Below are 22,614 nucleotides of genomic sequence, written 5' to 3' on the forward strand. Positions count from 1 at the left end.
AGCTCGGCGAAACCTTATTTCAAAACATGGTACTGACGAAGGAATTACTTCTTTCGATTCATGATTTAGTTTGCTAAGCATTTTACTTTTCATTTGATCACCTTAATATTTGGGCATAATTTTCCTATTTTCAGTAAAACTGTTTTGTTGAGTGTGATTCATGGCACCCAGTTCGCCATGGCTCAGAGTGATATTTTCTCATGCACCTTTCTGCTTTTCATCTCATGAAGATCTTAGGTATTTTTCTTGGGGAAGTAAGTTGTCTGAGAGACAGCAGTCCTCACTACTGCCACGACTTTCCAGTGTTCATGTCACTGGTGCCATTTTTAAAGCACAGCATTTCAGACCCTGAAAGCCAGGAATTGTGTTCCAGTCTCTACTTTCAGGACACAGCCCAGCGGAAGGGAAAGGTCACTGTCTGCTTTGCAGACTGGGATTTCGAGGTCTTGATGGGCAGGGAGATGGAGAGGAGGACAGTCCTTTTACCTGCAGACTGCCACAGGAGGCCACACCATAACTCCATATCAGCCCAAACCCAAATTGCAACAGTGCTGTGTCCCAGGTATAGCGGGATACCTAACAGTACAAGAAGAAGCTGAATGATCTTCTGTGTTCTGCAGTAGGAAGTGTCATATTTTCTCTCTGCTACCTCACATTCACGGGCCACCACTGACTCTAACTCTGCAAATGTCTCTCACCTACAACAATCACTATTGTGTGCATCAAGTCCACTCAGAGGCTCATCACTTCAAACTCCTAATCCTTCCTTCACTCTAAAAATCAATGATCTTTTTCATTCCCTCCGTATTTCCCACCATTCCATGCAAAGGGGGGACAATTCTTCCCTTTGTGTTCATACGGTTTCATTTCAACAGTTCATCTACAGTCTGCAGTACAGTCATGTACCTAAATCCTTGCACAAGTCACAGGCAATAATAATATAATAACTTGTAGAGATTAACCTCCTCCAAATGACCGCCTATGAGGAAGTAGTCCTTTAAAATCCCAGTATCTTGTAAATTGTATCTAAGAGTATAGAATATAGGAAGGAGATAAAGATGTGATTTTGTGGATAAGGCTAACTAAGGTTTTATTTAATTTAACAAGATAATGGATTTTTCTATACAGCATTGGACAGAAACCAAAAATTTTGGATTGGAATCAAATTTTCATTTCCAAGAAATAAGATTATATGAACCACTCAGTCTGCGCATTCCTTGAACACTTTAAATCCTTTCTTGTTTTAAAGGTGGGTTAATGAATTTATTTCAACCGCAATCTCTTGTCATATTGACAAGTATTGGTGTTATTCTAGAGAGTTATATCCAAGCAACACAGTCAATAGGATCTGACCCTCTCCCTCCAGAGAGGGAAAGGAAGATGGTAAGTAATGACCTGATAGAAGTATTTAAGATTATGAAATGGTTTGATAGGGTAGACATGGAGAAACTGTTTTCACTTGTATGGAGTCCAGAACTAGCAATCACCAAAGAATTCAACAGGGAATTCAGGAAAAATCTTTTACCTAAGGAATAGGAAGAATATGAAATATGCTACCACTAAGATGAATGGCATTGGTAAATTTAAGGGGAAACTAGATAAGTGTATGAGGGAGGAAAGAACAGAAAGATAAGTTCAAAGGGTTAGATGAAGAGGTGTGGGAGGAGGGTCATGACAATAGCCTAGACAAGTTGGGCCAATTGGCCTGTGTCTGCACTTTACTCTCAATCCAGCATCAATCTGCAATGCAGCCTAATTTTACAGGACCAATCAAACATGAATCCTGCAAGGCACATTGTAATAAAATTGATAAACAACTATAAATTTATTTCAGCTGACCTCTGTCAAATAGTGCTGAGGGAGGAAAACTGCTTAAGGTAAAAAATGAAGAAAATAATAAAGTAACCTCCAAACGTTTAGGGCTGAATTTGCCCACATTTTCTTGGCAAAGTATTTTTCTCTGTGAGATTTATCATGAGCAATGACACATGTTGACATTTCTCCTGCAAAATTCCACTGTTTGCCTCAGCAATAATACAACTGTCCTGTATGGTGCCCAGCTCATGGAATCGTTTACAGAAGAGATGGAAGTGTTCACTGTCGTCAGGACTTTGTGATGTTTCTGCTTCTTCCATATATAAACCATCGCTGCAATCCACTTCAGGCACTACAAGCCACAAACTGCCTTGCACAGTGTACTGTTTCACTATCATCACTGAGGGCATGGTGCAGAAAGGCAGGTTAGACCTTTGCATTGCCAACAGACACCTGGAGGTCATGGTCGAAGGGGTGGAGGAAAGGAGATGCCTCAGTATTACTGTGAATCAGCTGCTTATTATAAAAGACTTCACTATACAATACTCAGACATGTACAGCAAAAACAGAAAGTGCTGGAGAAACTCAAGAAGACTGGCAGCATCTGTAAAGAGAAAAACAGAGTTAATGTTTCAATTCCAGTGATCTTTCATTTGAGTTCTGATGAAGAGTCATACTGGACTTGAAATATTAATTCTGTTTCTCACTCCAAAGATGCTGCCAGATATGTTGAGTTTCTTCAGCACTTTTGGTTTTTGATTCAGGTTTCCAGCATCTGTAGTTCTTTGCTTTTATATCACGTGATGTCATATTCTAATTGAACTCTGTAAAGCCACTTAACCTCAGTCTGATGTTACTGCCCTGTCTGCTTTCTCCTGAATGGTGAGGAAGACCTGTAAAGTGCACAGACTTGAAGGTAGAATTACCTGAAGCTATCACACATACAATCATATAGATTAGAAAACATTTATTTAGCAACTGAAAAGTTCAAGGAGAGCAGAAATAACCAGGGCTGCTTGCCATAAAGCCAACACCAAGTCACATAATGAAATGAAGTCCAAACTCAGTGCATTCATCCTGGAAATAGGCTTCAGTTAGGTTCTGTCTGGGCTTTTGTGTATTACAGTGTCTTGAATGTCTTTGGATGTCCCTCCTGGTTAATGTCTTGATCCTCATCCTCAAATCAGAGGACTGTTCTCAATCTCCCATTTCCTGACCATCTAGGACACTCCCACTTTGTCGACTCCAGTTGTGAAGGGATAAGCATAGGACAATAACGAGGCATAGCCTTTCAGGCTATACTGCAACATTCTGCAGGAGTGGCCCAGGCATCAAAACCTCATTCTCAGGAGGTATATTGTCTGTTCCACTATGACCCAGATACATAGCCAGTCTTGTATTGTCACTCTGCATTAATCTGAGGATTTTTTAAAGAATGTGTTTGGAGTGGTAGCCCATTGCTCTTAGCCAAGGACTCTAAAGCAGACAAGAAGCTGTGAGTTCTCCCATGTGTAAAAGTTGGAATTTCCCAGAATATTGAGCATGGACTTCCAAAATCTGATGCTGAGACCTGCAGAAAAGCTACGCATTAATGGAGCAGATGAGACTTAAATGCAGGCCTCTTGGCTCAGAGATAGGGACAGTACCACCATGGCACAAGAACCTTCAGTGAGATTATGCTGATAGCATAAACCAGTGAAGCCTCCTGAAGGCCCTTTTCAGTTGTACATTTAATAAGCATAACAATCATCAAAGTGTGCTTTGTACATCGCAAACTAGAACATTAAAATAACCAACAACAAGTGAATAAAACTATACATGCTAAGAAAACCTTAATAGAAAAGAATCTGTTCCGTACGAGAAAACATGTTCACTTTTAAACTTCAGCTGAGAGCACGAGGCAATGCAGCAGGAAAGGAGAAGTGTGTTTACAAGGTAGTTCCAATTAATTAACCTTGGAAGACAAAAATCAGAAATGTTTTCCTTCTCTGATTACTTTCCACTGACAGATATGAATTTAAAAGGTTTCTTTGCTCATTTATGTCAATATATCCAAGGGTGTAGCATTAATTCTTCAATATAAAGAACTTTAGCAAAAATTAGAGACTGCTTTTCTGCCAGTCAGAACATTGTGCAGCATCATTAACTTATTACGCAAGTTGATATATATGTGTGCTTATTGTCCAGCCTTTATAACCCATAGAGCTCCAGTGCAGCACTGTTTGGCATGGGGTGAGATTAAAAACTAACTTCAGGGGAGGCAGTAGTGGCAATGTAGGCTAGAAATTTGAAATCCTAGACTAACACCTTGGGGATATGTGTTTGAATCCTACCATGGCAGATGGTGGAAATTTGAATTCAGTAAAAATCTGGAATTGAACAAAAAGTTAGCCTAATGATACCATGTAACCATTGTTGATTGTTATTAAGAAAAAAATCAGGTTCACTAATGCCTTTCAGGAACGTTACCTGCATGTAACTCCAGGCCTACAGCAATGTAGTTGCTTCTTAACTACTCTCTGGACAATTCATGATGGGCAATAAATTAGGGATGGGCTTAACCAGTGACACTCACATACCATGAAATAATTAAAAAATGTTGGTTAATACAATATCTTATAGGAATAGTATTTTGCCTCCATTCGATGAATTGACAGTGTGGAATAATAGTTACCTTGTTTTTTATAGGTGCTATAACTATATACTCAAGACAGGATACACACTGGGGAGGACTTCTACCATTGAAGGCAAACAAAAGACAATAGCACCTGTCATGTTGAATGGTGGGGTTGGTGTTTCTTTAATAAAATTATAAAATTGCTTTGTTTCATTTTGTGTTTTGAGACTTGCCCTAGATACAGCTGGTTGCTAATTAAGTGATGCAATTGTTTATTCATTCACAGAATGCCTGTTCCACTGGCAAGTTCAACATCTATTAATCATCTTTAACTATCTTTTGTAGGCGGTGAGCTGCCTTCTTGATCTGCTGCAGTGCACGTGGTGTAGGCACTGCCAAAGTACTCTTAGGTGAAGATTAGGTATGGATTGCAGGATTTTGACCCAGCAACAGTAAAGTAATGTCAATATTTTTCTGAATCAGGATGGTGTGTAGCTTGGAGTGGAGTTTGAAAATGGTGGTTTTCCGCATATCTGCTCTCCTTGTCCTTCCAGGTGGTAGAGATTGTACATTTCACGGGTGGTGTTTCAAGACACCTTAGCAGTTACATTTGATGTGATTAGTCATGGGCTTAATTAGAAGGTGACAGTCATCCTCATCAGTGTATTTGAGAGAATATCTGCTCATCCAGAAATATGAAAGACATCTGCATAGGTAGATGCATTTACCAAACAATCCATTTGGAATGATAGACCTGAAGAAGGAAAACTGCATTAGCTTACGAAGGCAGAATATTTGGTTTTATAAAGGTAGGTCCTATAATCATGTGATATTTATAGCTAGTTGGTCAAACAGAAAATTCATATTCATCTCTAGTGTAGGTTGTTAGCTTTTGTCTCTTACACTTGCTGCTGTTGCCCAGAGATTTCAGCTTGTACAATAAGATAGAGGCATGATTATTGCCTCTCAGGGATTTTACCCTTCAGACTTTATAGTATTCCCAGGTGCCTCCAGAGGCAGCAGAACTACTGCAGAAATACAAACAGCTACCTTTTGTCACAGAGTGTATCATTAATTTCTTCCCACCTTCTTTATTGGGCTAAGAATGTTGTTTTCCTGTTTTTAGCCAGACCAATCTTCCACATTCAGTAATGGTTTAGGGCTCAGGATAAAATATGTAACAAGCAACTTTTATTTAACCTTACATAGGCATTCACAACACAGACCATATAAGTACAATTTGGAGTTATTAGTAATGGCTGTAATGTCACTTATCATACATGGCTGTATTTCCACTGAAAAGGTTTCTGCTGTGATCTTTGAGAAAGAGATGCAATGTCTTTATCAGCACATTGATTATTTTTTAAATGATATTAAATGTAGTTAACTAGTGTTTGGCAGCAAAGCATTTACATAATGATTTTGACTTTTGTACTTTAAAAGGCAGCTATGCTTATATTGCAAACAACAGAATTGCCAAATTAAGTTGAGTTTAAGGCCTCCCTTCCTGTTTAGTTCCAAAGTGAGTGCTGTGTATCCTGTGAAATGATTGTATGTATTACATCTGCTACACATACCATAACGAAGAATGATTAAGTGTTTAAAATATAGTTTATAGATTTTATTTTGAACTCATCTAAATAAATCATGTTCACAACTTTTCTTTTTTGGATTTTATTTCTGGCTGAAGGAATAGAAGAAAATTTACAAGGTCACAGAAACTCTATAGTGTATTAACACAAAATATTTGATCATACTCGAGGGACAATGGTCATTAATGGTATTAATCTTATTATTAATATTATTAGAGATTATTAATGGTGGCATAACATGGGATTAAAGAATAGAATGGATTAACTGGCTTTATATAATAAAACATAGAACTGCTGATGCTGGAAATCTGAAACAAAAACTGAAATTGCTGGAAAGATCCAACAAGCCCAGCAGCATCTGTGGTGAGAAAACAGTTAACATTTCAAGTCCAGTTCTGAAGAAAGGCCACAGGACTCAAAACGTTAACTCCATTCATTGAGTTTTGTTAGGACTTTGTAAGATTTGTGATTATTTAAGACTGTGAGTGATCCGGATGTGTTATGAATGTTAGCAGAGTATGTTATGTAAGTCTGTTGTGCCTGGCACAGGTGAAGTTGTTTTGAGGACTGAGGTCATGCACTTGTCTATGGAAAGTAGTATGACATTTAAGTCTCATTTGCTAACATCGTTTAAAACAATGGTTATGACAGATGGTAGTTGAGCAATTAGATGGTCTTGTGGGAAAACAGTGCTAGACATTATCTCATAATTGTGTAAATAGGATTAATATTTCCCATGATTCTGACAGTGTCTAAGGACTATTGATCATTCAATTTCTGTTTCCCTTCATCTCAACAAATTTCATCAATTGTGCTGTTCTTACTGAGCATGCTCACTTCAGGGTTTGTGACAATTTGTTAAACAAATGAAGTCTATTTTGGCTGCAATTATATCCCTATCACAAGGGCTTACCATGAAACTGGAATGTAAACGTTAAACAGTGATTGGGGAGGGAAGACCAAAGAATGCAAAGTCTTAAATCTGTAGTGCAAGCCTAAAATCTGTCCATCAAAACATGTAAAACCAATATTCCACTTTGCCAAATTATGTTTGGAGGTGTACCCTGACATATCACTAATTAAGAGAATCTATGTTCTTATCATGTAGATACTAAAATGATATATTCTGTATTTTCACTTTGCATAAGCACTGTAGTTTTACATAACTCCTCAGGTTAATGAATATTATTCAGGACTGCTCAGTAATTCTCCCTTCCCACTGTTATTACTTAATAGCTGTTTATATTATTACAAATAAATTTGACTTTGTTAAATTTCTTAAGTTGCTTTTATTCTTCAATAAAAGGAGGTCTTATGGTACAATGTGTAGCATCCCTGTCTCCCAGCCAAATGTTCTGGGTCAAAGTTCCACTTCAGGATTTTTTTGCTAAGGAAGCTGTACTGGTATGTAGTCAAACAATTTGACTATCAATTTGCAAGTCCTTTCAATTTGTCAAAGCAAATGGTCAGAATGGGAGGGTCTCCTGGTCAGGCATTCTTGATACAGGGCAGTGTCCTCAGGCTATAACCTCTGATGACCAGTTAGCAACCTGTTCCAGGAGAAACTAGGTATGGAAAAATATATATATAAACTTATGGCAACCGAAAAGCATGTGCTCTGTTTGTCTCGTGTCAATACACACAGGAAAGCCTCTAAATTTATGCTTCAGTACTTCCCGAACTGTAAGCACACTTAACAAAACATCAATTAAATATTCAGCTAACAAGAAGCAAGAATATGGTGTATTTAATGCCTTCTTGTATGTGGTAAACTTCTTTATTACAATTAGAAGAATGGCATCATAGTACTGTTATGTAGAACTAGCTGTATAGAAATGAACTGGACACATTTCAGTATGTCAAATCATTGAACATCAGTTTTCCAAAAGTCTTCAGACAGGCCGAAGACAATGGACTGAACAGTTTTGACTCAGAGAATTGATTCCCTCATATAGGCCTTTCCCTGTGTGATGAAATGAGAATTGACTGAAGTTTCAGATTATAACAAGTTACTTTCAGGAGCTTAATTTAGTTGCTGCCAGTTAATCCTTCATTTGTTTACCATGGCAAGAGAAAGCTTTGGCTTTGTTTTACTACCTATACAATAAAAATATTCTTCCATCTTTCATACCAGGCCATCTACGGCATCAGGCACCAGCCAGCAGAATGCATGTTTATTTCCCAAGAAATGTTCACAAGATTAGTTGACCATTTGTTGCTTTAGATGTGGTGGATACATAATGAGCAGGCTTCATTATGCTTTGCTATGTATGAATCTAGTTGAATCACAAAGGGAATTCTACTGGCGCCAGTCTCCAGGTTGTGCATTGTAATAATTAAGTTACTTAATATAATTGCTTAATTAGCTCAACTCAGGATCTAGTGGGAACTTTATTGGGAGACCTAAAACACACTCTACGGATGTGTCAAATCTGATACATCTCAGCACAACATGTAATGGATGACAATACTCTGCATTAGGACAGAGATACATTTCCTAGTGTCTCCCTCTGCACACATTGGTTAAGCCACTTTTGGGGAATACTGCATTCATTCATTGTCTCCCTGCTATAGGAAAGAAGTTATTAAACTTGAAAGAGTGCAGAAATGATTTACAAGGATGTTGTCAGGACTAGAGGGTTTGAGCTAAGGCGGCTGAATAGGCAGGGGCTATTTTCCCTGGAACATCAGTAGCTGAAGGGCATAGATAGGGTGAATAGCCAAGGTCTTTTTCCCAAGGTAGGGGAGTCCAAAACTAAAGGACATTGGTTTAAGGCGAGAGGGAAAGATTTAAAAGCGGCCTTAGGGGCAACCTTTTCATGCAGAGGGTGGTGCATGTATAGAATGAGCTACCAGAGGAAGTGGTGGAGGCAGGTCTAATTACAACATTTAAAAGGCATCTGGATAGGTACATGAATAGAAAGGGTTTAGAGGGATATGGGCCAAAAAAAGGCAAATGGGAATAGATTAATTTAGGATATCTGGTCGGCATGGATGAGTTGGACCAAAGGGTCTGTTTCCATGCTGTACAACTCTATGACTCTATGACGTACAAAATACAAAATAGTCCAATATTACTAATTACTGCACTAGCATACACAAGATCTTGAGCTAAGTTTCTTGAAATCCATCCACCCCAAAAATATCACAAAGCTTTCCACAACTTAATTTGAGATAATAGTCACAAAATAATTGCCAATGCCATGCTGTTGTAGTTTGTCTGTTACTTAGCAGATTAATTGGAAGAAAAAGGCAACACTGAAAGAGAATCTGAGAAACCTTCCAGTATCATCAGTGACTTTGAAATGAACAACTCTGGAAGACTTGCCAAATGGCATAGCTGCCAAGATAATTTCTTAAGCTTCCAAAAGCTAACAGAAGCCTCATGCAGCACCTGGACTAGATGTCACTCCCAATCCATAATGTCAACAATTTCTGGAACCAGGAAATCCTTACAATGCTTAATCTGCCTCATAAGGTATCTTCAAATGTGATGAAAGAATGACCAGAAGTCAACTAAACATGAAGTTGTTGATAGTCGTGATTGAATTTTGGCTAAGGGATAGTACATGATATTTGTGATAGCCACATGCCACCTGTGCCAATATTGAATGTGCCAATCACACAGTAACCTCATGCAGTGGCCAATGAACAAAATTCCAATGCGCCAATGTACAACCGATAGGCGTCCAATCTGTACAATTCTGAATTGAAGGGTATCCTCAATCTGGAACTGCCAGAACAGTAAGTGCGCTCCAACATTTTGATATCTCGTTTCACACACATGATGACTTTGCAGAATCGCGTGATTCATTTGAACTCGATTGGTCAACAAATGCAAATCGATGAACACTATTGCCTTGCACGAAGCTAAAAATTGAACGATTCAAAAGGCACACTCACAGAAATGTTAATCTAAACTAAATCAGAACTTTTTTTAAAAAAAAAGACATCTCCATGAATGATTGCGAGGGGTTTGTGAAGATTTGGCAGTATTGTTGCAGTCCTATGTCCAAGGCAACTCCTAATGAAAGCCAGGAGAGACACAACGCTTACTCCGTGACATAAATAGTAAGCAGTCACTCCGTCGTTTCATTAAATCGAAAGTTATATAAAGAGTCATCGGATCTATCCGGCACCGTGAATCCTAATGGAGGCTAACACAGGAAACATTCTTTTGGGGACTTGTAGCAGAATAAAGCAACATCTGACCGCTGGCATGTAAAAGATAGCCAAATAAAATCTCTGCTTCAATGTCGCAACTTGTGAACCCAGCAGTTGTTGACTGAAAGTTTATGTGCAGGTGAATGGTAAAAGTTCAGTATCGACTTGTGTCATATTCAAGAGTAAAACACGAAATGGCATTAGGTGGATCATACAGACTGGCAACAATCGACTGTTATAAAGCCAGGACTGGAGGTTAGCAGTCTTGAAATTAACTATAGACTTTGCAACTGGTTCTATTTGGAAAAAAAAAACGCACCGTGAATCACGTAGATGTGTTCAGACATTTCCCCCAGTGAATAATTCATCTATAAATGAATGTAGATATCAATAGATTTACAAACTGCCCTATCAACGAATGGCTAGGGAAATAAATAACGTTTCTTATACAGTTGATAATAAAAATCTACCAACTGCCAAACACTTGCACAGTATTCGCAAACATGGACTTTCTAATGGGCAGGCTTGGTCTCCATCCTCTTTTTAGGATGGCAGCTGGAAGGAAATTACTGGAAAATGCTCTTGAGGTTTGTTCTCTACACGGTCTGCTGAGTTGCTGTCAGCTGGGAGCAGGGTTTTTTTTCAGTGTTGTAAACTCTTGAATCCAGTGCATGAATGTTGTGTGTGTGTGTGTGTATGTGTGTGGGGTGGGTGGGGGGGTGGTGCTGTGCCAGGGGCAGAGGGAGCTGGACTGGATCTCGGTCTCAGAACTGCACTTGTTTCTCTCTCTCTCTCTCCCGCCCCTAACCATCTTTTCGGTATTATCTGTGATGAAATGTAACTCAGTGATCTTACCTGCAATAAACTGATCGAGTTTCACTCTGAAGGCTCGAACGTCACCAGCAGCTGGTGTGGTGATGTGGGATTTTCCAGTGTAACCGCTCCTTGAACAACCCAAGGAGACACTGCGAATCTCGCTAAACTTCAAGCTGTTGGATAATCTGTTGGAATTTATTGGAAATCGCTTTCGTTCGTCTCCAGAGAGCAAAACAAAAGGTACAACCTAAAGTTGTAATACGCTTGTTTTACCGAGAACTTCCCCGACAATACCCTTTTAGGCGACGTTAAGTTAATGGGTTGCTGTAGCTAGATAACGGGATCTTTTGAAATCGAAGTGATTGGAATATTCTCTGGGAGGTGGAATATTGAAAAGGCTGCTCGGGTCCGCTTTATAGACTTAAGGAGAGTCGAGCGGCGTTAGAATGTTCGTGAAGGGAATGCTAGCTTTATAATTCAGGTTAAAATATCAATTGTTGTTATGAATTGCCTCCAAAACGCCCCCGTTAGTATAATTTGCTCTGATTTGATATGTTTATGAGCCGTAGTGCTAGTTGGAGAACTTGCATTCCATATATTAGCGCGGCTGGCTTTGACTTCAGAAAACTTACTGACCTCCAGATTTCAAGTGATTTATTAGACTTGTTAACCAAAAAAAGCACAGGAAATTTCCACTTGAAATCTAGAGGTCAGTAAGTTTTCTGTCTCGCATATTTACAAATTAGTTTGTGTTGGGGAATATTGACGATATATCTAAGTGCCTGTGTCAGCAAATATACTTCCTGACACTTTAGCAGCCTGTTGGATTTCTGAGTGCTATCACGTTACAAGTTCAGTGTCAAATAGCAGAAAGTGGATTTTTAAAAAAAAATGTAGATCAACTGTTGGGCTATAGGACTGGCGTATAAACATGATTTTAAGATTGTTTTTTTTTTAACGCGGTGTCGCACTTTGTCCTGCAGTTTCTGGGCGTGAGTGACAGATTGCCAGACAGAGTACACGGTCTCCTCGTGGGGCGAGTGTCGCTGATCGTGTACAATTCTAAAGTGTCTTCAAAACAAACGCTCGGCTGCATTCGCTAGTGCGATGCAAAACAAAAAGCGGTTGCGTTTTAAATTAATTTTGTGTGCCTCAAGACAAAGTTTTGTTGCCGAGGGAAGGTGGAGATGGTGCCTACTGTTGGACAACTTAGGAGGACCTTCTGGGAAATAGAGGACAGTTGTGGGGAGGGGTGGGGGGGCAGGGAATTCGGCTGTAATTTATTTATACAGTCTATATGTAGCATTAAGATCCGCTGCTGATTGGTGGTTCATCATTCTTGCTTCCTTTTAATTCGAAAAACTGGGTATAACCGTTCTTCTAAAGAGACAGACAGGGATTGGAATAGAACTTGTATTTCATCCCAAATGTACACAAGCTTTTTTTTTAAATGTAAGATTTTCCTCAAAACATTGGTAAGTATATGTGTACATGAGTGCAGCATGATGGTCTCAGAATTATTATATTAACATATCCCAAGACTATAGAACGATCTCCAGACCTCTCCTGTGTTTGTAAAGGGACCCAGCTCCTGGAGATCACTGACAATGCATTGCTTTTAAGTCATTGCAGAGCAGTTGGGCAGATTAATGCACTTATTGTTTGAATAATTATATTAACTGTGAAGAGGGAAATACGTAGATCATCTAACTCTTGTCCACTTAACATGCAATTTATAACCTAATCTGTAACCTTCGTTTAATCTATTGGATACAAAGGGTTTGTTTTTCTGCAAATACAAATGTTTGATTGGGTGTTTACAATTTTCCAATGCGACAATATTAGTCTTTAATTTATCTCAAAAGTCAAATGGGTCAAATTTTATTTCCTTTTTGAGATGGTGGTGGCTCCTCCTATTTCATGCGCACATGTTACAGTCACATTTCAGTGACTGGTCTCAGGTGGGCATCTGAGTAACATGGCTGGTAGACCCAAGTAATACCCAAGTTGAACTCAGACAATGATATTGGTGCATATAGAATCCCAGAATGGTTACAGTAATAGAAAGGAGACCATTCAGCCCATTGTGTAAGCATCAGCTCGCCATGAGTACTTCACTTAGTTTCATTCTCCCACTTTCTCCCTGTAAACCCACACATTCTTTCTTTACAGACAATAGTCAGACCGTTTTGATGCTTCAGTTGAACCTGCCTCCACCACAGTCTCAGGCAGTACATTCCAGACCTTCACCACTCACTTTTTTTCTCAAGTCACTTTTGTTTCTTTTATCAATTACTTTAAATCTGTGTCTTCTCATTCCCGATCCTTTCCCACCTCTGTAAAAACCCTTCATGACTTTGGGCACAACTATCTAATCTTCTCTCAGCCTTCTTGTAAGTACTCAGCTCACCAGCTGCTGAATTTCAATATTAGAGAGTGCATTGGAAGTATCAATCCTGCAAGAGCATTTAAAACACTGGGAAGTATGTTTGTGAAATTTACATGACATCCATCGCAATACTGGGCACTGTTAAAGCATAGTTATTCATTGGGCTACACATACATTGTTAGCATTACATATTGTGAGACTTTGCACTAGACAATCCAACATTGCTCACTTGGGTCTTGGGACTCCACCCTGGATTGCAGTGCCACTTGATGTGACCCTGAACCATTTCACATGATAAAGTAGAAACACACCTACAATGGGTTTCCCAAATCAACAAAGAAAACCTGATATTTCAATCCCAATCATTCCATCTGTGAAATTTTATTTTGTGTCTGATGGTGAAGAAAATTGCTTGCAGAAAAGTCACTGATAGATGTAGTGTTTCAGGATTTTCTTTTCCGGTTTAGTAAGAACAGTGCAAATCTCAAACAATTTACAAGGTATTGTAGTATACATTGTAAACAAGCAACATTTGTAGCTATTTGTTTTTAGTCATGCATATTTCTCTTGAGAGTTTTATTTGCTTTCGCGCAATAAGCTTTCCATCTTAATTTATGCTGTGAAAGGCTTAGTATTTTATCTTTCTTTCTGTCTTGCTAATGTAAAAAATATGATCACAGGCCCAGCTGTAAATTAACCTTCTGGCCATCATAATTCCACCTCCCCTTTGAGGCCTAGCCAGATTTGTATCTGTTTGTCTTGCGAATCTCTGTTCTGTATAAATAACTTGAGTTGGGCAGTGCCAACTGGTCTTGCACCTACAACTGTACAGAAAATTGAGGCCTAACTTAATGTTCAAGTTAAGGACGGACAGTAAATCTGGTTACTTAATTGTATGTGTGACTTTAGTACTATGTCAGTCAACAAGAAATATATTCTCAAACATGAGTTTATTTTTAAATGTTTTTCATGTCTACTCAAGGTGCAAATATGCAGAGTCCAAGGGGTATTGTACTGTGTTAAATGTCTCTTTAAACATATTCCACTGTTCTTCAGTTGTTTTGCCATTAACAGATTTTTCCAGTTTACAGTATCCTGTCTCATCTTGTGAAAGTCGGGCTTATCTAAATCTAAGGCCAGCTTCAATGAGATGAGACATAGACTGGGAAAATCTGCTAATGGGTAAAACAACTGAAGAATGGTGGAGAATGTTTAAAGGAATATTTAACACAACACAAAATGAGTTTATACCCCTGAGAGGGAAAAGCTCCATTTTACAGAAACAAAGCATGGACAATTAAAGAGATAATGGACAGCATAAAGCTAAAAGAAACAGCTTACAAAAGTGGCAGAAAACAGCACATATCCTGCTGAGTAGGAAAGATACAAAGACCAGCAAAGCGACACAAAGCAGTTTACAAGACCTCCTAAAAAATATTATGAAAGGAAACTTGCCAAAGACATCAAAATCAATAAGAATAAATTTTATAGTTACATTAAGGGAAAGCAGGGGGTCAGGAGCAATATTGGCTCACTAAAGACTTAAAGTAGGGATGTTGTCAGTAACTTCGGGAAATGGCAGACATGCTGAATAATAACTTTGGTTAGTTTTTATAGTAGAAAAGGAGGATGGCTTGCTGCATGTCCCAAGGAAATTAATAATGGATCGGGGACAGGGTCTGAATAAAATTAATGTAAGTAAAGCATTGATAATGTGGAAATTAATGAAATTAGAGTGACAAATCCCCAGGACCTGATGATTCCCAACCGAGGGTGTTAAGTAGGGAGTACATTGTTGATGCACTAACAATAATTTTTCAGAGTTCTCTAGACACAGAAGTTGTCCCTTCTCATTGGAAAATTGCATGTCACTCTGATTTTTAAGAAAAGCAAAATTGTGTGGAGTTTGCACATTCTCCACATGTCTGCATGGGTTTCTGCTGGGTGCTCTGGTTTCCTCCCACAATCCGGAGATGTGCAGGTTAGGGTGGATTGGTCATTCTAAATTGTCCAAAATGTCCAGGGATGTGCAGGTTAAGTGAGTTAACCATGGGAAATACAGGGTTACAGGGAGGGGTAGGGGTGTGTGTCTGTGTGGGATGGCCTTTGGAGAGTCAGTATGGACTCAATGGGCCAAATAGCCTGCTTTCACATTGTAGGGATTCTATGATTTGTATGATTTCTAGAAAAGCGGAAAACCAGGGAATTACAAACCAGTTAGTCTAACATTTGCAGTGGGGAAATTGTTAGTCTATAATCAAGGATGGGGTAACTGAACACCTCAAAAATTTTCAGTTAATCAGGGAGAGTCAGCATGGATTCATGCCTGACAAACCTCATTTAATTTTTTTGAAGACATGTCTAAGGTAGTGGATAGGAAATGTCTACGGATGTTGTTTATATAAATTTCCAGAAGGTTTTTGATAAAAGTCTAATAAAAGAGACTATAGAAGCTCACAGGATTAAGGGCAAATCACTGACATGCCTGGGAAATGGGTTGAGTGGCAGACAACAGAATGAAGGGATAATGAGTAGTTACTCAAATTGGCAGGATGTGGTCTCCCACAACGATATGTGTCAGGGCCTCAATTCTTCACACTATTTATTAATGACTTGGGTGATGGAATAGAAAGTCATATATCCAAACTTGCTGATGACACAAAATTAGGTGCCATTGTAGATGGTGCAGATGATATCATAAAGTTACAAAGGGATATTGATAAACTGAGTTAATGGGTAAACTGTAGCATATGCAGTCCAATGTAAGCAAGTGTGAGATTATCCATTTTGGACTGTTAAAGGATAGATCAGTGATCTTTCCAAATGGTATGAAGTTAAATACAGTGAATGGCCAAAGAGACTTGGAGGTTCAGGTACATAGATCTTTAAAACATCACAAACAGAACATAAACAGGGTGCAGAAAATAAGCAAGAAAGCTAATGGAAAGCTGGCCTTTATATTTTGAGAACTGGAGGATGCAGAAGTTATGCTATAGTCATACAAAACCCGGGTGAAACCCCAGTTGGAGTACTGTCAGCAGATATGGGTACCACATGTTAGGAAGCCTTGGAGGGAGTACAATGTAGATTTACAAGAATTATACCTGGACTTCAGGAAGTTAAGCTATCAGGAGAGATTATACAAATTAGACCTGTTTTCTCTCAAATTTAGCAAGTTAAGAGGCAATCTGATCGAAGTCTCCAAGATATTGACTGGAAAGGACAGGGTAGATAAAGATGAACTATTTCTGCTGGTTGGGGATTCTAGAACTAGGGGGCTTAGTGTGATAATTACAGCCAGACCATTCAGGAGAGATGTTAAGAAGCACTTCTCCAGACACAGGAAAGACAGACGTTTAGAACTCTCTTCCACAAGCAGAAATGGATGCTGGGTCAGTTGTTAATTACAAATCTGAGATATTTACAGTTTTGTAATGTTGTACTAAAGGATATGGGCCAATGGCAGGTATATGGAGTTAGGCCTTGGCCTACTCTTGTTTCTACGTTCCTGTGTATGTTAAAATACATAGAGAGAGCTCTCAGTTGCAATTTAAATTTACGGCTTCTGGAGAAGTTAGTTGCACTGTAACATGTCAAAGCAAATTTTGGGACACATTATAGTGTAGAGTCATAGGGTCATACAGCACGGAAGCAGACCCTTTGGTCCAACCAGTCCATGCTGAACAAAATCTCAACTAAATTAGTCCCACCTGCCTGCTCCTGACCCATATCCCTCCAAACAATTCCTATTCATATACTTATCCAAATGTCTTTTAAACATTGTAATTGTACCCACATCCACCACTTCCTCAGGAAGTTCAGTCCACATGTAAACCTCCCACTGTGTAAAAAAAATTGCCTCGTTTTTTTTTACGTCTCTCTCTTCTAACTTTAAAAATGTGCCCCCTCGTCTTGAAATCCCCCATCCTAGGGAAAAAACAACTACCATTAACCCTATCTGTATCCCTCATTATTTTATAAACCTCTATCAGGTTGCCTCTCAACCTCCCAAGCTCCAGTTGAGAAAGGTCCCAGCCTACCAGCCTTCCTTTATTACACAAACCTTCCAAAGCCAGCAACATCCTGGTAAATCTCTTCTGAACCCTCTCCAGCCAGGACTTAACAAGCAGAAGAGAGTTCACTGAACTATCAAATCCTGAATTAATGTTGGAACTCTGAATGACTCAACATTTAAGGCATTGCTAATCATCTTTTATAATATGCAGCCTGGTAACAATTTTAATCAGTTATTGCACAATCACACAGTTCCAAAGTTATATTTCTCATGGTTACTATAACCATAAGTTTCGAGTTAGGGTTCAACTGTCTCCAGCGTCAAGGAGAGGGGTGAGGGAGTCTGACACTTTTCTTCTGGAGTCGGGTAGACTAATAACTGTAAACTTCCACCACACTTCTTAGCATCAGGGCAAAGTAAAACCATTATCATGAAAACATCGCCTCAACTACTTCAAGTTTTGCATTTATCAAAAAGAAATACTGGCCGATTGATTTCCTGCTCATGTGTACATTAAAAAAAAGAAATATTTACATGGCTCAGTAATTAAATCTATGAAACTGAAATAAAAATAACTGCAAGATGTTATTTGGAATGGTGCTACCAAATGGATATAGAATTGATAGACCCCAATCTCTTAAAAAGGAGAAGTGAAGTTCAAGAGGCCAGACAACATGAGTAGCATACAGAAACTAAATTACAGCACTGTTGGCTAACTGTTAATATTAAGGAAAATCCATATTGTTTTTCTAAATATTTCTTCCTGCTTTTTCAACACATGAAAGTTAAGAATTACAATGTTGCTTAAAGGGTAATGGAAGTGATTGTAACATTATCTTACAGGTATTGTAGCTAGTTTTATTACCAACAGGATATTCATGCCTGTCATTTTGCATAGTGAATTATTATTCATTCCAGGTACTCTGCTCAAAGACAGGTGCTTGGTTTGTGGCCTGCTGACAGGAGCAAAGGAATATTGTGCAGGATTAGATATTCAGCTCCTCAAGCCTACTTTGCCATTCTATATCATGTCTGACTATTTACTTCAATGCCATTTTCCTGCAGTATCCCTATATGTAGTTAGCAACTAGAAATCTATTAATCTCTCTCATGAACTTAATGGCTGAGATTCGACAGCACTCTAAAACAGATAATTCCAAAGATTCTCTATTCTCCAAATAATTTGCTCCTCATCTCAGTTCTTAATGTCTTGCCTTTTATTTTGAGATTGTGTCCCATGGTTCTGGACCTTATAGCTTGGGGAAACATCTCTTTTTCATCTACTTTGTCTTTCCTTTTAAGAGTTTTGTTATTTTCTAAGATCAACTCTCATTCTCCTAACCTTCAGAGAATTCGGGCCCAGTCTCCCTGATCTCTCCACAGAGGACAGCTCTGCCATCAACCACAGCCCAGAAATCAACTTTAATGGAAGTATATCCTTCCCTAAGCAAGGGGACCAAAATTGCACACAGTTCTGCAGGTGCAGTCTCACCAGTGTTCAATACAATTTAAGCAAGACTTCTTCGTGCTTGTATTTAAATCCTCTTGAGATAAAAGCTAACATATTGTTGCCTTCTGAATTATTTGCTTCCCCTGTACACCAGCTTTCAGTGACTTAGGCAAAAGGATACTTAGGTCCCATCGGACATCAACACTTTACAGTTTTCTCACCATTTAAGAAATACTCTGCACTTCCATTTCTCTGACCAAAGTAAACAACCTCACCCTTATCCATGTTATTTTCCATCAGCCATGATCCTGCCCACTCTCTCAGCCTGTCTAACCACCTTAGAAGCCTCTTTGCACCTTCCTCACAACTCATATTCCCACTAAGGCTACCTGCAAACTTGGAAATATTATATTTGGCTTCTGTGTAGATGGAGAACAGCTGAGGCCAAAGCATTCATTCTTGCTGTAATCCATGGCTACAAACTGCCACCTGAGAGTGATCCATTTATTCCCTACAAGCCACTTTCTGCCTTTTAACCAATCCTCAATCCATGCTGGTATATTACTCCCAATCCCATGACTTTAATTTTATGTGCTAATCTCCTGAGAGGGAAATATGCAAAAGCCTTGTGAAGAACACATCCACTGGATCCCTCTTAATTGACTCTGCAGTTAACATTGTCAAAAAAACTCCATCAGACCTATTAACCATGATTAACCCTTCATAAATCCATGTTGACTCTGTCCAATCAGACAATTATTTTCTGAATATCCAGTAATGACATCCTTTATAATAGATTCTTGTATTTTTCTGACTACTGACGTCAGATGAATAGGTCTGTAGTTCCCTGTTTTCTTTCGCCATCTTTCTTAAACCATGGGGTTCCATTTGCCAACTTCCAATTTGCAGGCACTTGTGCAGAATTAATAGAATTTTAAACAAATATCACTGGTGTGTCCACTATCTCTGTAGCCATCTCTTTTGATGCTCAAGGATGAAGTTGACAGAAAATTACAGAGCAGTGCAAAAATAGGTCATTCAGGCTATTGTCCATACCAGCTGTCTAACTTACTACCAACCTTCTGCCTTTTCCCCATACCCTGCATGTTGTTATCGGGACCAGGGAATTTGGCAGCTTTCTGTTCCATTCATTTCCCTCAAATCTATTTTTTTACTGACAGTAATTTCTTTCAGTTCCACACTTTTACTCAGCCCTTTGATTCTAATTATTTCAGGGAGACCACTTGTGTCTTCCCCTTTGAAGACAGACACAACGTACTTATTTAGCTTCTCTATCATTTCACTACTTCCAATTATAAAGTCCCTGTTCTGCCTGTAATAAATCTATACTTGAATTTGTTAATCTTTTCCTTTTCACATACCTGTAAATGTTTTACAGTGTATTTTAACTTTTCTTTCTATTTTACATTCATATCATATTCTGTATTTCTTTATCAATTTCTTCACGCTGCTTTGCTGAATTTAAATTTCTCACAACCTGCAGGCTTCCAACTTTTTATTTGGCAACTTTATAAGCCTCTTTTTTGATTTAATATTATATTTAACTTCCCTAGTTTGCCATGGACTCTCACACTTTTCATATTGGGTATTTGGGAATGTATGTTTTTGAAAATCAAGCACTGATTCTTTAAATAATAGTCATTGCCTTTCTACCCTGAAACAATTTAATGTATTTTTCCAATCCACCACAGTCAAATTCCTCCTTATTCCTGTGACTGAGGACAGCAGATTTCCTTCCCTAAAGTACATTAGTGAACCAGAGGAACTATCAACAGTGGTTACATGGTCGCCACAAGACTATTTTTTGATTCTATATACTTACTGAATTTGACTTTCACTGTCCACAAAGGTGGGAATCAAACTCATGTCCCTCAAATACTGGCCTGGGCCTTTGGATTACTCATCCAGTGTACTCACTACTCATCCACTTTACAACACTTTCCACTATATTTTGTAACAAGGTACATGTGACAATAAACAAGTCAATCAGTGACATTACCATTATCTTTCCCCACTCACTTAACCTATTTACATCTTGTTGAAGATTTTTTGCATGCTCCTCACAACTTGTTTTCCTATCTATCCATGTATAATCTGCAGATGTAGGGACGATTATGTCTCTCTGTTTCTCCAAGCTATGAATAAAGATCATAACCCCTGAATAACATGTAATATTGGTAGTTATGATGATTAAACTTCTGGATTGTCTTAAAAATCTACCAATCTGATTTGCTGATGCCTTTTAGTGAAGGAAATCTGCTACCCTTACAGTTTAGGCATATAGAAACATAGAAAAATAGAAGATAGGAGCAGGAGGAGGCCATTTGGCCCTTCTCTACACTTTGCCATTCTTCACAATCATGGCTAATCATCCAACTCAATAGCTTTTACCCTATAACCTTTGATTCTATTTGCCCCAAGTGCTATATCTAGTCGCCTCTTGAATACATTCAATGTCTTGGCATCAACTACTTCCTGTGGTAATGAATTCCACAAGCTCATCACTCTTTGGATGAAGAAATGTCTCCTCATCTCCGTCCTAAATCGTCTACTCCGAATCCTCATACTGTGCCCCCTGGTTCTAGACACACCCACCATCGGGAACATCCTCCCTGCAACTACCCTGTCCAGTCCTGTTAGAATTTTATAAGTCTCTATGAGATCCTCCTCATTTGTCTGAAGTCTAGCGAAAACAATCCCAACCTAGTCAATCTCTCCTCATACTTCAGTCCTGCCATCCCGGGAATCAGCCTGGTAAACCTTCGCTGCACTCCATCAAGAACAACAGCATCCTTCCTCAGAAAAGGAGACCAAAACTGCACACAGTATTCTAGGTGTGGCCTCACCAAGGCCCTGTACAACTGCAACAACACATCCCTGTTCCTGTACTTGAAACTTCTCGCAATTAAGGCCAACATACCATTTGCCTTCTTTACCGCCTGCTGCACCTGCATGCTTACCTTCAGCGACTGGTGCATAAGGACACCCAGGTCCCACTGCACACTCCCCTCTCCCAATTTACGGGCATTCAGGTAGTAATGTCTCCAGACCTACACCAATGTGATTGATTCATAACTGCCCTCTGAAGTGGTGTAGCAAGCCAATCGGTTATATTATGCAGTTACATAGTAATAAGAATCAAACTTGCTGGGCCATCTGGCATCAATATAAGCAACAGGTATGACAAATGCAAACCTAGCCAGTCACAGAGTCATACAGCATGGAAACAGACCATTTAGTCCAACCAGTCCATGCCGACCATAATCCCAAACTAAAGCAGTCCCACCTGCCTGCTCCTGGCCCATATCTCTCCAAACCTTTTCTATTCATGTACTTATCCAAGTGTCTTTTAAATGTTCTAACTGTACCCGCATCCACCACTTCCTCTGGAAGTTCATTTTACACATGAACCACTCTCCGTATAAAAAAAAAGTTGCCCCTCATGTCTTTTTAAAATCTTTCTTCGCCTCACCTTAAAAATATGTCCCCTAGTCTTGAAATCCCCCATCCTAAGTGGAAAAAAAACTTCAAAGCCCTCTTACTAATATCAGGAGCCTTGTGCCAAAATTAATTTAACCTCTCCACAGATTAGGCAAACAACAGCTTTGTGCTGTTTAAACTAACTTCTCAGAGTCCTCCTACATCCTCCTTGGATGTGACTTGATCACTGGCAGGATAGATCCCATAGACGTGGTGACTCAATCAAGAGTCAATGATCTTGGAGTCTACAGCATT

This window comes from Rhincodon typus, chromosome 30, assembly GCF_021869965.1.
Source record: "Rhincodon typus isolate 14 chromosome 30, sRhiTyp1.1, whole genome shotgun sequence".
Lineage (NCBI taxonomy): Eukaryota > Metazoa > Chordata > Chondrichthyes > Orectolobiformes > Rhincodontidae > Rhincodon > Rhincodon typus.